General features: G+C 42.9%; 1 long non-coding RNA gene across 4 annotated transcripts in view; it reads left to right on the forward strand.

Annotated features, from left to right (window-relative positions):
* The window catches only part of LOC120401423, a 50,452-nt gene extending 40,035 nt beyond the window's left edge, over positions 1–10,417 (forward strand). For all 4 annotated transcript variants that reach the window (XR_005596435.1, XR_005596437.1, XR_005596436.1 and 1 more), the window contains one exon: positions 9,037–10,417. This is a non-coding gene — a long non-coding RNA (uncharacterized LOC120401423). The remainder of the gene's footprint in view (positions 1–9,036) is intronic.
* The last annotated feature ends 2,745 nt before the right edge of the window (positions 10,418–13,162 follow it).

Consider the following 13,162-nt stretch of genomic DNA (forward strand, 5'->3'; position numbering starts at 1 on the left):
CCTACTTCAGACTCCTGCAAAGTTAATTCAGAGTGTTTGTACAAAACCCAACTTGTGTTCCTTTCACACAAGCTCGTGAAACCATCTGCTGAACCTTTATTTCATAAGTTTGTCTTATGTAGTGGCCCTCACAGCAGTTAGTTTTAAGAGGTGTTTTATGTTTGGAGCCATTTTTTTTAAGTGCTCTAAAATCCACAAACTTAGTGAAACTGGCCTGAAAATGAGCATGCCAGATTAGGGTATGAAATAGAGTTTGTGCTGCAAATTTAGGATTACTTGGTCAAAAGTTTCCTACAGGCCCAACTCCAAAATGTCCTGTTTTTAAAATGACTGGTACATGCCATTGGCACGCAGTGCTGGGATTCGTGTGTGGAACAGAGAATAACCATGCTGATTTCATGATGATTACACAGTGTAGTTAAGTCAGTCTGGGTCCATTCCACAGGTAGACTGCTGTGATACTGGGAGGGGTAAGGAGATGTATGAACTACCCCAGACATCTGCATGCTTCCAGAAAGTGGGTGCACAGCTACCTGGGAGTGCCTCCCAGGGCTTTGGAGACACCTGAGACATTCTGGAGCTTCCATTTCCCCTTCCCCTCTCCCCACAGAAGTAGAAGAAGCCCTGAGTGCTTTCTCTAATCAGGGGAAGAGATTCTGGCCTTCCTCATAACCACTTCAGGAGCCAAAGGGTGTGCAGAGCTCCTTGTCCCCAACTAGGTCCCGATGCGAAGCAAAAACTCAGCAGCTCCTCACTGACGTTGCCTCCACCTGGAAGATACACTCCTTACCCTGTCAGCTACCAGGTTCACTCCTTAGCTTGATCCTTCCACTCCTGCCCAGAATGTGGAGGGGGCAGGGTAGAGCTGGTGGGTGGTAAGATGTGACCAGGAAGCCACATCATGCCCTCAGCCCAGGATACCTCCTAGTCGTACCTTCTTCAGTACTACCACTTTCTCATTATTTTTTTTCCAAAGGCAGCAGCTCAGTAACAAAAGTCTCTGTTAATGGGGAATTATGGTTGCTTAGCAATACCATGCACCCTTCCAGAAGCTGGCAGCCAAAAGCAGACCTATCTGAGAACCAAAAAAACCACTCGGCCACACAATTAAAGTGTTAGAAGAAAAGAGGAAATGCAGTTAAGGTCGTGCTTCCCACCCAGCCCAAAAGCCTTAATGGTGCCTCTAAGGGTGTGGTCATATACACTGGGAGGACACGGCACCCACACCCATCCCTAACACCCCCTGCCATTTTCTCTGTGCCTGCACATAACTCCAAATCTGCACTCTTATTTATATACTGCCAGAGACCCTCACCCTGCTCCCAAGACACACCATTGATCTAAGGGGTGCTAGCAAGGTGTTTGGAAACATCTACCTGGATGTTAGGACTATGTCAGGACTAAGGTAACGCCATCTCCCAGAGGGACTCCTTAGAGCAGGGAACAGATTTGAAATACTTCAGGGTTTCCTTGAGACTGTTGCTCTTCGCTCTCCCTGCTGACCTCTAAATGTTTGGGTGGGGGGGCGCCTACAGCACTGAATCTGCCTGATAGAGGTGATCACTTGCCTCTACTCTATTCTACCATCCATACACCTATGGCAGAGGTGAGTTTTTTCGGGGGTGGGGGGAGACTTGAAAGTGGGCAAGCTGTCAACTTCACAGATTTTAATGGGGAGCTTTCCCATTCATACAATACAGCATGCGGGAGCTTAAAGTCTAACTAGTGCTGCTTCTGCCAGTGCCAGGCTATCCAAATGATTCAGTGCCTCCCCTTTCCATTTGAATGGGAAGCAGAAGTGTCGGTGGGATATGACAGGGAGTGTAAGGGAGCATGCAAATGAACTGTGATCTCAAGTAGTTGTTAAACACCTGAAATATGCAACAGTCTATGTACTTGGGTAATATACAGTTGTCCCCATGTTTGCAAGCTCAGGCCTAAATTCCCTCAGATACTTGATTTAAATTCCCACTATCAGGATACAGTTTGGCCCAAAGATTAGGAAAAACTGCTGTGTGTATTAATATACTACGTGTTGGGTTGTTAAATATACCAAACATGTAACAGAGTTGTGAAAACATTGTGTAAGTGTGCACCTAACTTTAGATTTTTGCGATGACTTAGCTTACCTAAAGGAGAGGAAGAACTAGAGACTAGGATTTCTTTGAAGTGCTTCCCTTTAATGCTTAATGTGGAATAAAAGCTCATGAAAAGACCACAGTCTCTTTAGATACAGGCTGTCTGTATCTTGCAAATTGGGGTCTGTGCCGGGTGGCCGTGGTTCACTGATTTGATTTGGTTTTGCTTTCTGCAAATCACTCTGTAGTCTTTCTCTTTGATTCAAATCTAGTGACGGATAGTGGGTTGGTGGGGTGAATGGAAGGGTAAACTTAATGAGAACAGACAGTTTGGGGCTAACCCAGGCTCAGGCCCACTGGTACTGTGCTACTTTAAGTATTGAGGAACAAGCTTTTCTTCCAGCAGCCTATCTTCACCCTCCTCATTTCCCCAGACCTTAATTTCTTCTGCTAAACTGTAGTCCTATACAGTTGCTGCCCCACTTTAACCCCAGTAGGTCCAGCCGTGTCAGTACTAGGAATTCCTACATCTGCTGCTCTTTGAGTTCACCATGTTGTCGTGCTGGGCATTGAGGCATCCTGGATAACACTGCATAGGTTATAGTGAAGTAAAACACTGAATTCAAACAGCAGTTGGCCTGGATAGTGACCTTTTTGAAGGTCCTAGGTCTTGACATCTCTGCTCCTTCCCCCATAAAAGCACACAGATACTCTGCTAATCCACAGTTTTAGCATGTGAGGCCCCAAGATGTAGATTAATAAATCTGCCCTTAATTTCTTCCCTCCCCCTGCGTGCTATCTTGAAAATACTGTGGATTTCTTGACTCTTCCAGAAGCACATTAGTGAGACTTAAAAAATCATCTTTCTACCTCTAGACACTTGTTCATTATTTACATTTTAAAACAAAAGTCTATACCACATTCTGGTGCATTGATATCCAGAATTCCAAGATACCATAAATTTTCCTTTATTTCTCACTTCTACACCAGTTGGTGAAAAGCTGAAAGAATGGGCATTTCTGGGAATCTGGATCTCTTTCTGACAGTGGAGGTGGAATTAAGCTCCAAAATAGAGGACTCTCCACTGAAAATGGCCTGCCACCCTTCCTTTCCAGTTAAAATGAGGACTGTTGTTTCAGGTGTCCCAGCTGATTCCAGCTTTGTAGTATTTCTGTAAGTTATGAGACAGTCTCTCTCTACTAGCTGGAGCCATCACCCTTAAGGGCTTTATAGGTCAAAAGCAACACCTTTAAACATCACTCTGAAGCCAAATGGAAGTGTGCGTATCGCAGAGCATGGTAATGTAGTGTGGCACAGCACTTATATGCAACTTATAAGCAACATCTGCAATCTCTAAAATTTCAGGTAGGGCTTAAAGGTGTGCAGTCCTAGGTAGCATTCGCTGCAGTAATCGGACGTTGGGGTAAGATTGTTATGAATAATAGCGGTGAACTCTGCATCTAAAAGGAAAGGTTACCAGACAGATGGCAGAGAAATACCCTTAGCTACTGCTGCTACGTGGACATCTAGTAGTAGATGAGGAGCCAACATACACCTCCATTTTGCAAACCTGTCTAACAAATGGTAGTCATGCTACTTCAATTAGGAGGGCTGATATAATCTCTATTGTTTCTCCTTTGTCTCCCCCCCAGCCCACAAACTCTACCTCCGTTTTCAAAGGTATTAGATGAAATATCTGATATGCCAGGGGTAAACACTGATGATAATAAAACCAAAATTAATGGCATACCCTACAGGAAGTAATAGGTGCCTTTTCCAATACAGTACCCATTCTCTTGCCATCCGTCTCAATCAACTATGCTACGGTAATATAAAGAAGAATGAAGGTTGAAGGGAGGAGTAGTAAATAGATAGAAAAGTAATAAAAATATAAAATATATGCTCAGTGCAATCATTTCATTGCTATCCTGTCCTCTACCTGTTGTCTCATGTCACTTGTGTTGATTGTAAGCTCTTTGAAATGGATAATTGGGGTCCGAAAAATTTGATCGTGATAAATGCGGGGTCGCTTTATAGCGGGGTTACGGAAATTTACCATTTCAAGCTGGTCAGTTTAAGTCTTGTAAAAAAAAAAAAACCCAAAGAATGGTTATCCCAGCGTGTTTTAAACACAAAAGTAGTAATTTAATTACATGTACATGAAAGAAACATGTGAAATTGAATATACTAATCATTGTGCAGAGTGCAAAGTCAATGTGGCTGAATGACTCCATAATTTTAAATTTCATCACTTCTTAAAAAAGCTATCCCGTGTGGTCTGCTTATTTGCCGCAGACTGTTGACTTCTAGCAAAGTCAAGAATGCTTCTGAGTTGGAGGATTTTGACGCTATCTGTGTCTTGAGTTTCAGTCACCTCAAACTGGCTTCTAGGTACTTTACTACCTCGGACACTTTTGGTGGGGGAGTTGAGGTGCTATCATCATTGTCCTCGTCATTAGCGCCATTGGTTTTGGGCTCTGGTGGTGCAACTTCATTCTTCCTGCTGACATTTGCAACAATTTCGTCATCTGAGATGTGTTCATATATGGGGCAAATGTCATCTGCTGAAAGCCAGTTGATGACTGTGCTCATATTCTCTGAGTGCTGCTTTGGCTAAACGTACGTCGTCTTCAGTGAATCTTGTAAATTCAGGCTCGTTGTCGTTACCATCATCATGTGTAGATGATGGAAAAGCTGGACCCTTTATCCAGCATCGTTCAATGCAACGTGCAGAGATAGCATCCCAGGCCTTCCCACCGAGGTGACAGACTTCTTTCAAATTGAGTGACGCCCGTGATGTGTCGACGGAGGAGTTGTCATCCTCTTGATCATTTCTTGGCAATAGTTTTGCTTAAATACCGATATGATGCCTTGGTCCGGTGGCTGGATTTCTGATGTTGTGTTCTTTGGGAGATAAGAGACTTTAATCTTGCTGTCACGACTGACAAGATTTTCCGCTGCAGGGTGGGCAAGGCAATTATCCAGCTTTTTTCTCATGCTTGAGTTTTCGCAAATGAGCCCGAATAGCTGGCATGAAAGTTTTATGGAACCAGTCTTTAAATATGGAGCTATTCATCCATGCATTCTTGCTGTTGATGTATTCAAAGAGAAGGGCCCTCATATTACCATGACAAAAACATCTGGGAGACCTTGCTTTTCCGATCATCAGAGGTCTGACTTTTTGGCTGCCAGACTTGTTGACACAAAACAAGAGAGTGACTCGGTCCTTCCTCTGCTTAAAACCTTCTCATTTGTGACTATTAGTCCTGGTTGCGAGGGTGTGATCAGGTAACATTTTAAAGCATAAACCAGTCTTGTCGCAGTTGTAAACTTGATCGGCTGTTTAGCAACCTTCCTCCAGCAACTTTTTAAGCTCAGTTGGGTAGGAATCAGCAGCCTCTTTATCAGCTGAGTGGATTTCCCCAGACACAAGAACTTGGCTTATAGTGTTCCTTTTCTTGAATCTGTCCAGCCAGCCGTTACTCACCTTAAATTTGGATTCATTACCATTGATAAGGCAATCAAATTTCTCTGCTTGAGCTTTCAGAATAGGGCCAGAAATGGGAACTCCTTCTGAGTGAGCCTGGACAAACCATTGGTACAAACTGAATCTAGGCTTTCGTCATTAGCGAACTTGACCTTTTTATGCTGTAAACCAGTTTCCTCTTCAAGAATGCAGGGTAAGCTAGGGAGCGTGTTTTTTTCTTTTTTCCACTCTCGCAGAGTGGACTCGCTAATTCCTAGATCTCTAGCAAGCTGAGTTTGTTGTCTGCCCTTCTTTAGTTGATCTAGGGCGTACAATTTCTCTTATGCAGAAAATGACTTGTGTTTGCGAACTGGTGTATCCATAACGGTAAAATTATTTTTTTAAATATAGGAAATTAATAACAGGTTCATAGGCAAACACCATACACATGTACAACCCGAGAACTACGTGCAATGGGTCTGCAATGGCCACGAGTCACTTTATCCTATAAGACCGGAAGAACGCAGTTTATTTATAAATGTCGTAAAAAAAAGTATTCCGGCAAAATGCAAACAGTATTACGGCCTTAAAGGAGAGCCAATTTATGATTGCACTATATCCGAATTCACATTATCGTGAGGTTTGACTGTAATAGATAAATGTTTCTTATGGGATGCTATAAGGTAGCCATCCCAACTTTGAAAACTATTCTCCATATGGAATTCACTACTAGGGTTGTCAGTTAATCACAGTTAACTCATGCAATTAACTCAAAAAAATTAATTGCGATTAAAAACATTAATCATGATTAATCGCACTGTTAAACAGTAGAATACCAATTGATTTTTATTAAATATTTTGGATGTTTTTCTACATTTTCAAATATATTGATTTCGGTTACAACGCAGAATACAAAGTGTACAGAATTGAATGTCTCCTGCTCTGTGTTTTACCTGCATTCTGCCATATATTTCATGTTATAACAATCTCTGATGGTGACCCAGCATGTTGTTCATTTTAAGAACACTTTCACTGCAGATTTGACAAAATTGCAAAGAAGGTACTAATCTGAGATTTCTAAAGATAGCTACAGCACTCGACCCAAGATCTGAAGTGCCTTCCAAAATTTGAGGGACCAAGCGTAGAGCATGCTTTCAGAAGTCTTAAAAGAGCAACACTCCTGTGCGGAATCTACAGAACCCAAACCATCAAAAGAGAAAATCAAGCTTCTGCTGGTGGCATCTGACTCAGATGATGAAAATGAACATGCATTGGTCTGCACTACTTTGGATTGTTATCCAGCAGAACCCATCATCAGCATGGACGCATGTCCTCTGGAATGGTGGTTGAAGCCAAAGGGACATATGAATCTTTAGCGCCTGTTCTCACTTTCAGGTGACATTGTAAACAAGAAGTGGGCAGCATTATCTCTTGTAACTTGTTTGTCTGAGTGATTGGCTGAACAAGAATTAGGACTGAGTGGACGCATAGGCTCTAAAGTTTTACATTGTTTTATTTTTGAATGCAGTTATTTTTTGTACATAATTCTACATTTGTGAGTTCAACTGTCATGATAAAGAGATTGTACTACAGTACTTGTATTAGGTGAATTGAAGAAATTTTTTTACAGTGCAAATATTTATAATAAAAAATATAAAGTGTGCACTCTATACTGTGTTGTAATTGAAATCAATATATTTGAAAATGTGGAAAACATCCAAAAATATTTATATAAATGATAGTCTATTATTGTTTAACAGCGTGATTAATCGCTTGACAGCCCTATTCACAATGGATATGTGAAAATATCCATAACGGAGCTGTCAGACTATATCTATTGAGGTGATGTCATGATACGTAATCTGATGGATTTGGGGTTTTTTCTTTGTTTGGTCAGAGCCCTTGGAAGAACTAACAACGTTGTCCTCTAAAGTTATAATGAAATCCCATCAGAGATGTATAAACAAAAGAGTTGTGTTCAAACTACCATGGGAATCTTCAGCTGAATTTCCTGACTTCTTTCTTTCTCAGTTTAATAGAAGTGTGGTCCCTTCTGACAAACATATTGACAATTTAATTCCGAGAAGTCTCATATTTTTACCTAGCAACCGATTACACATTTTACGCCCTTTCTTCTTTCCTTTTTCTGAGCTTATCTCTATTTATTTTCTCATTTAACTTGTATCTGGTCCAGCACCAGTCCATCCTGCGCTTGAAAGGTTGACTGGCACTCCCAAAAGATTGGCTTCCCAGCTGGGGATCAATGGTTTCTCTTTTCACCGAGTGTGTCTGACAGGCACCCAACCCCTGACCTTATTAAACAATTAAAATGAAATTTTTAGGAATCGATATATTCTGAGAGTTCAAAATTGAAAAGTTGCATAGTAGCTTATTTAGAATTTGTGTTATTAGTTGCTAATTAGAGATGACTTACTCCTCATGGAGAGCTTAAGATGAGCAGTAAACCTTTAATTCTTTACGTACCTCCACGTTTGCCAGCTGGCTGCAAGAATGGCACCTAGCCCCATCTGGAGGCAGTTCACCTGGCCTTGCGTACATGATCTAAATGTTGGACATGATCTAAATGTTCAAGTCCCTTTGAACTTTTCAGATTTGCACAATTTTGTGACCCTTCTACTCATGCCAAAGCATCAGTTAGCTACTTTATAGCCACTTTCTCTCTCTCTCTCTCTCTCTCGATGATATAATCACCTCTGTCTTAACTGGGGTCACGAGTTTTAAAAGTGAGTGGGAAAATCAGGCTGCCAAATAACTGGCCTGATTTTTCAAAAGTGATGCAATGATGATATAGGAGTTATGCATGAATGGTAAACTCTGGTCCAAATAAAACATAGTTCATGCCCTTATGCTGATGCTTCAAATTTCGTCCAGTCTTCTCTGCTACAAGTGAACAGCTTGATTAGCACAGAGCCAGTCCTGGAATGAGTTCAAACCTTCTGTTGATTAAGCAGAGTATTGTAAAGCCCTCTCTTGCCTCTTCAGCAACAGGCTAATTTTTCTCTTCTGCAGGTTAATTTAATCTGAATCCATAAAATTCCCCATATTTCATCTCTTTGGTAATAGCAGTGTTATGAGTATGAATGAATACTCTTTATGTTTACATCATCTAACACACAGTGAGTGCTTCCAGAAATAAAACATTACAGATAATGTAGTATGGCCTGTTCTGCAACCTCATATGTGCACTACAGGCCTTGATGGCAAACAAGACTTAACACTATATATTTTTCCCATCCCGCTTCCTGGCAAGTAGGCCGAGTACTTAGACTCACCTGGGTGGCTATTTCTAGTAGATAAAGTTGTTTTCCACATTCCTCTAACCCATCTAGTTCATTCGTTCTTTTTTTTTTTATTACTATTAATTAAAAACTTTGAATCCTGTTTGGACAGCGTATTGTGTTCTGTATTTTCTTTTTGTTAACATGCTTTTGTGCACTCTAATTAAAATGGTGAAATATATTATGTCTGCAGGCACAGCTTCGTCAGAAGTTGAGCTGGCATGAAGTCTTGAAACACAACTGTCAAACTGATGGTGGATATCCTCTGGAGATGCCAAGCTAAATGTTCTTGTGGACTTTCCTCTACTATTCCTCCCCTGTCACACACCAAGAAAGAAGGACAAATCTTGAATTTTTTTTAAAGTGTAAGAATTTTGTGGTATAAAAATGTAGTGAATATTTTTCTTCCTTTGACTTGATGTCTATATATTTCCTGCAGTTTTAGTTATGAAGTCTGTACTTGGCCAGCTGACTTGTGATTCATTCTTGAGAGCTCTGAGTGGCAGGTACTGTAAACATCCTACACTCTCAGCTGTGGAAAGTAAGGAAGCTGGGAGAAGGCTGTTTACTCTCTCTGCCTTAGAAAGCAGCTGGAGGGAAGAGGATGGAGAGTATTGCAAGTTCAAATATGTCTCTGCTCTGATCGTGTTGATTGTACTTCTGAAAACTTGCATTTTGTATTTTACATTTTGGTGTCAGTATACAGGTAATGGAATTATGTAGTGATGTGAAATTTTAATGAGAAAGGAACATAAAAGGAGGGCTGTGTTATTAATATGCTTCTGTGGCATTGCTGGTATGAGAGAATGCTGAGTGGTAGCAATTAAAACAGTATGGCACTTACAACCTGATGTGTGGGCGGGCTTGTGTGGGGGGGTTATGGTGATTTTTTTTAAATAGAATGACTCCAAGACAGTAGTTTTAATTTTCATTATACTTATAAGCAAAAAGTAAAAGTACTAGTGTAGCCATCCTCTAGTGCAGCAGTTCTCAACCCAAAGTGGGGCAGTCCTGGGGGCAGCTCCACCCTCTCTCTCCTCCTCTTCCTTCTCTCCCCACACCCCACTTCAGGCCCCACCCCTCTGGCCAGGTTCTAGGTGGAAAGCCAGATCTAGGCAGTGCGGGGCAGCTGCTCCTCTGGCTGGGGGTGTCATGGCGCAGGCAGCTGTGGCATTCCCCATTCTGCTGCTGGTGCCAGGGTTGTGGCTGCTCCTCAGCTCCCAGCCCCCTTGGACTGCTCACGCAGCTGGTCAGAGCTGCCCAGGCGGCTCCGGGTCCAGCAGAGCCCTCAGGGAATAGCCACTGGAACACAGCCCCAGATGGGTGGGTGGCCTGCTGTGGAGGGTGGAGGTGGCGCTCATGCATATGCCAAAGGATTCCCACCCCTGGCCCGGAGCCCTGAGTTCACTCCCCGCTGGGCCCTGGAGTTTTTCTAGCATGTTGAGGGAAGCTTCAGAAAGAAAAAGGTTGAGAACCCCTGCTGTAATGTTCAAAAATGAATAAGGCTCCCAAAAATCATGAGCCTTTTTTTCTTTTTTTTTCCAAAAAGGAACAAAGAGTCCTGTGGCACCTTATAGACTAACAGACGTATTGGAGCATGAGCTTTTATTCACCCACGAAAGCTTATGCTCCAATACGTCTGTTAGTCTATAAGGTGCCACAGGATTCTTAGCACTTCGGCGGGGAGGGGGGTGTCTTCACTCGCTCTGGGTTTTCGGCGGCAGGTCCTTCACCCAGAGCGAGTGAAGATGTGTGTGCGCACGCACGCACGCACACACACACCCCGCTGAAGTGCTGCCGAAGACCCGGTAGGGAACCGCGCGGTGAGTACAAGCCCCACGTGCCTATCTTCCCTCCCCTCCCCAATCTGACCCCAACCCACGTCCTGCCCCCCTCAGAACCCAAAACCCATCAACCCCCCCCCCCCGCTCCTTGTCCCCGGACCCCACCCCCTACCCAACTTACCCCGCTCCCTGTCCCCTGACTGCCCCGACCCCATGCCCCACCACCCCGACAGACCCCGGAACTCCCACGCCTACCCAACCCCCATCCCCTGACCGCCCCCCAGAACCTCCGCCCCCTCCAACCGCTCCCTGCCCCTTATCCAACCCCTCCTCCCAGCCAAGCCCCCTTACCATGCTGCTCAAAGCGGCAGAGCTGCGCTGGCGTTGGTGGCACAGCGTGCTGGGGCTCTGCGAGAGAGGGACTGGGAGAGCCTCCCCGGCTGGGAGCTCAGGCAGGCCTGACGGGACGGTCCCTTGGGCCAGATGTGGCCCACCCGCTGGCCCCTTTAATAACTGGTTCTACACCAGTTTCTAAATTTAACAACCGGTTCTTGCGAATTGGCTCCAGCTCACCACTGCGTATACTTTTTTTTTTCCAAAAGAACTTGGGGTACTTTTTGTCTTCTGTTTAATGAGCCTTCAGGGTTCACTTTTGAGCCCTCATGGTTGTGGAGCTTGAACTTTTTTTTTGAAAAACGGGAAGTGAAGATTTTTGTCAGGATCTCACTAAAAGTATTGAACAAATACCAGTGTTTGCTATTTCACAACCCACCCCCGTCCCTTCCTTTTTCCATCATTTACCACACCCCTAGATTGCATAGGTGGACACCTACTTATGGCTTTTTGTCCAATCATGGTTTGGAAAAAATGTATTTTGAAATTAATTTAAAGTTAGATTAACTTGAATTTCGCTTCCTGTTCTGGGTGTCTGCCTGCCGGTTTGAGTTTGTGTTTTAGGTACATGTTACAATAAAAACACATGTACTGAGTATATTTATCTCTCCACTGCCTCTGCTGCCTCCCCTACTCCACTCTCCTCACTTCATCACAACCCTTCAGACGTTTTATGTTTAATTTTATATTTAGTAAAGCTAAAATGGGAGTCTTGTTTATCCAGCCCCAGCTGTCATGATGGGAGATGAGAGGTATCTTAAGATTCTGCTGCATCATGAAGAATTTCTTGGCGGCAGCTCAGGGGTTACTCCCCCACCCCTGTGAAATATTTCCTTCTGTCCCAGCTTCGGCAAGTGCCACTGCTCTGCTCCAGAAGAGCTGCAGTCTGCTCTCCGTCAGGATTGAGATCATGCCAGCAGGATATTGGATTTGGGAGAAACAATGCCTTCAGCTTCTTCTAAATTTAAAATGATAAAGTCTTTGCCCTTGGCTAAAGCAGAAAGTGGAAGAAATATGGGGAGGGAGAAGTGTTGGCGGGCCAGAGTCCAAAGAAGAGTACAACCTCGAGGGCAAGTGACACAGACAGAAAGTAAGTTTCAGTAGAAAGAGTATAAGCTAAAATAGTATGTTCAACTTTTAAAAATAAGACTCAGTCAATGTAGAGACATGGGACTGATCAGTATTGACACAGTTTAAATTGCAAGTCTTGTTTCCTCAAGCAGGACTCAAGATATTGTATGAGCATGTAGGATATCCTAATGCATGTGGTATTACAAAAATATTTATATATATAACTATATTTAAGTGACTACTCCAGGTATAATGTAGATGCAGCTGTCACCATTCTCTGCTATATGAATGTATTTTTGAGGGTTATGCTGTAAACTTTTTGTATCATAATCCCTAATTTACAGATGGGGAAACTGAGGCACAAGTTCAGTGACTTGCCCAAGGCCACCCAGGGGGATAGTGGTAGAGCTAGGAATAGAAAGCAGCTCCTGAGTCCTAATTTGGTGCTCCGCTGGGCAATACTGGCCCTCAAATTTGATTCCTTTGAAACTCAGATTTGCCTTAAAAAGCCTCTAGACCCAAGCACTTTGGTTTCCACTCAGGTGGAAGAACTTCACTAGTGCTACAACCAGAAATGTATCCATTCAGGGTGAGACCCTGAGTATTGCCTTACTCTTCCAGAAGGTATAGTCATTTCAGGAAGATTACTGACAGAATAAAGACTCAGTGCAAGTAACAGGCAGAATCTGGCCATAAAAAGCTAGTGTTTTAAGTTTGACCTTTCTCCAGGAGGGGCACAGTCATTGCTGCTAAGGATGTTACATTCTGAATAGTGGATGAAATCCTTATTTAATAAAGGGGAAAAAATTAAGGGTTTTTTGCATATTAGTATTACTGGTATTCTAACATTCTCTGTGCTAATAACAATTCTGAATGAACCCCTGACAAACCTACACAAAAGACTTGGATACATTCGTCCTGGAAAAAGGCATTTCAATTAATATTGCCTACTTATCTCAGTTGTTACTTATGCTTATTGAAAAGACAGGCCTCCTCACTGTCTAGTGCCTCTTTTAGCTACACTTCACAGATTTGACAAACTGAGACACACTTGACGGTTTGGTAATCTGG

This window comes from Mauremys reevesii, linkage group 3 (assembly GCF_016161935.1).
Source record: "Mauremys reevesii isolate NIE-2019 linkage group 3, ASM1616193v1, whole genome shotgun sequence".
Taxonomy (NCBI): Eukaryota; Metazoa; Chordata; order Testudines; family Geoemydidae; genus Mauremys; species Mauremys reevesii.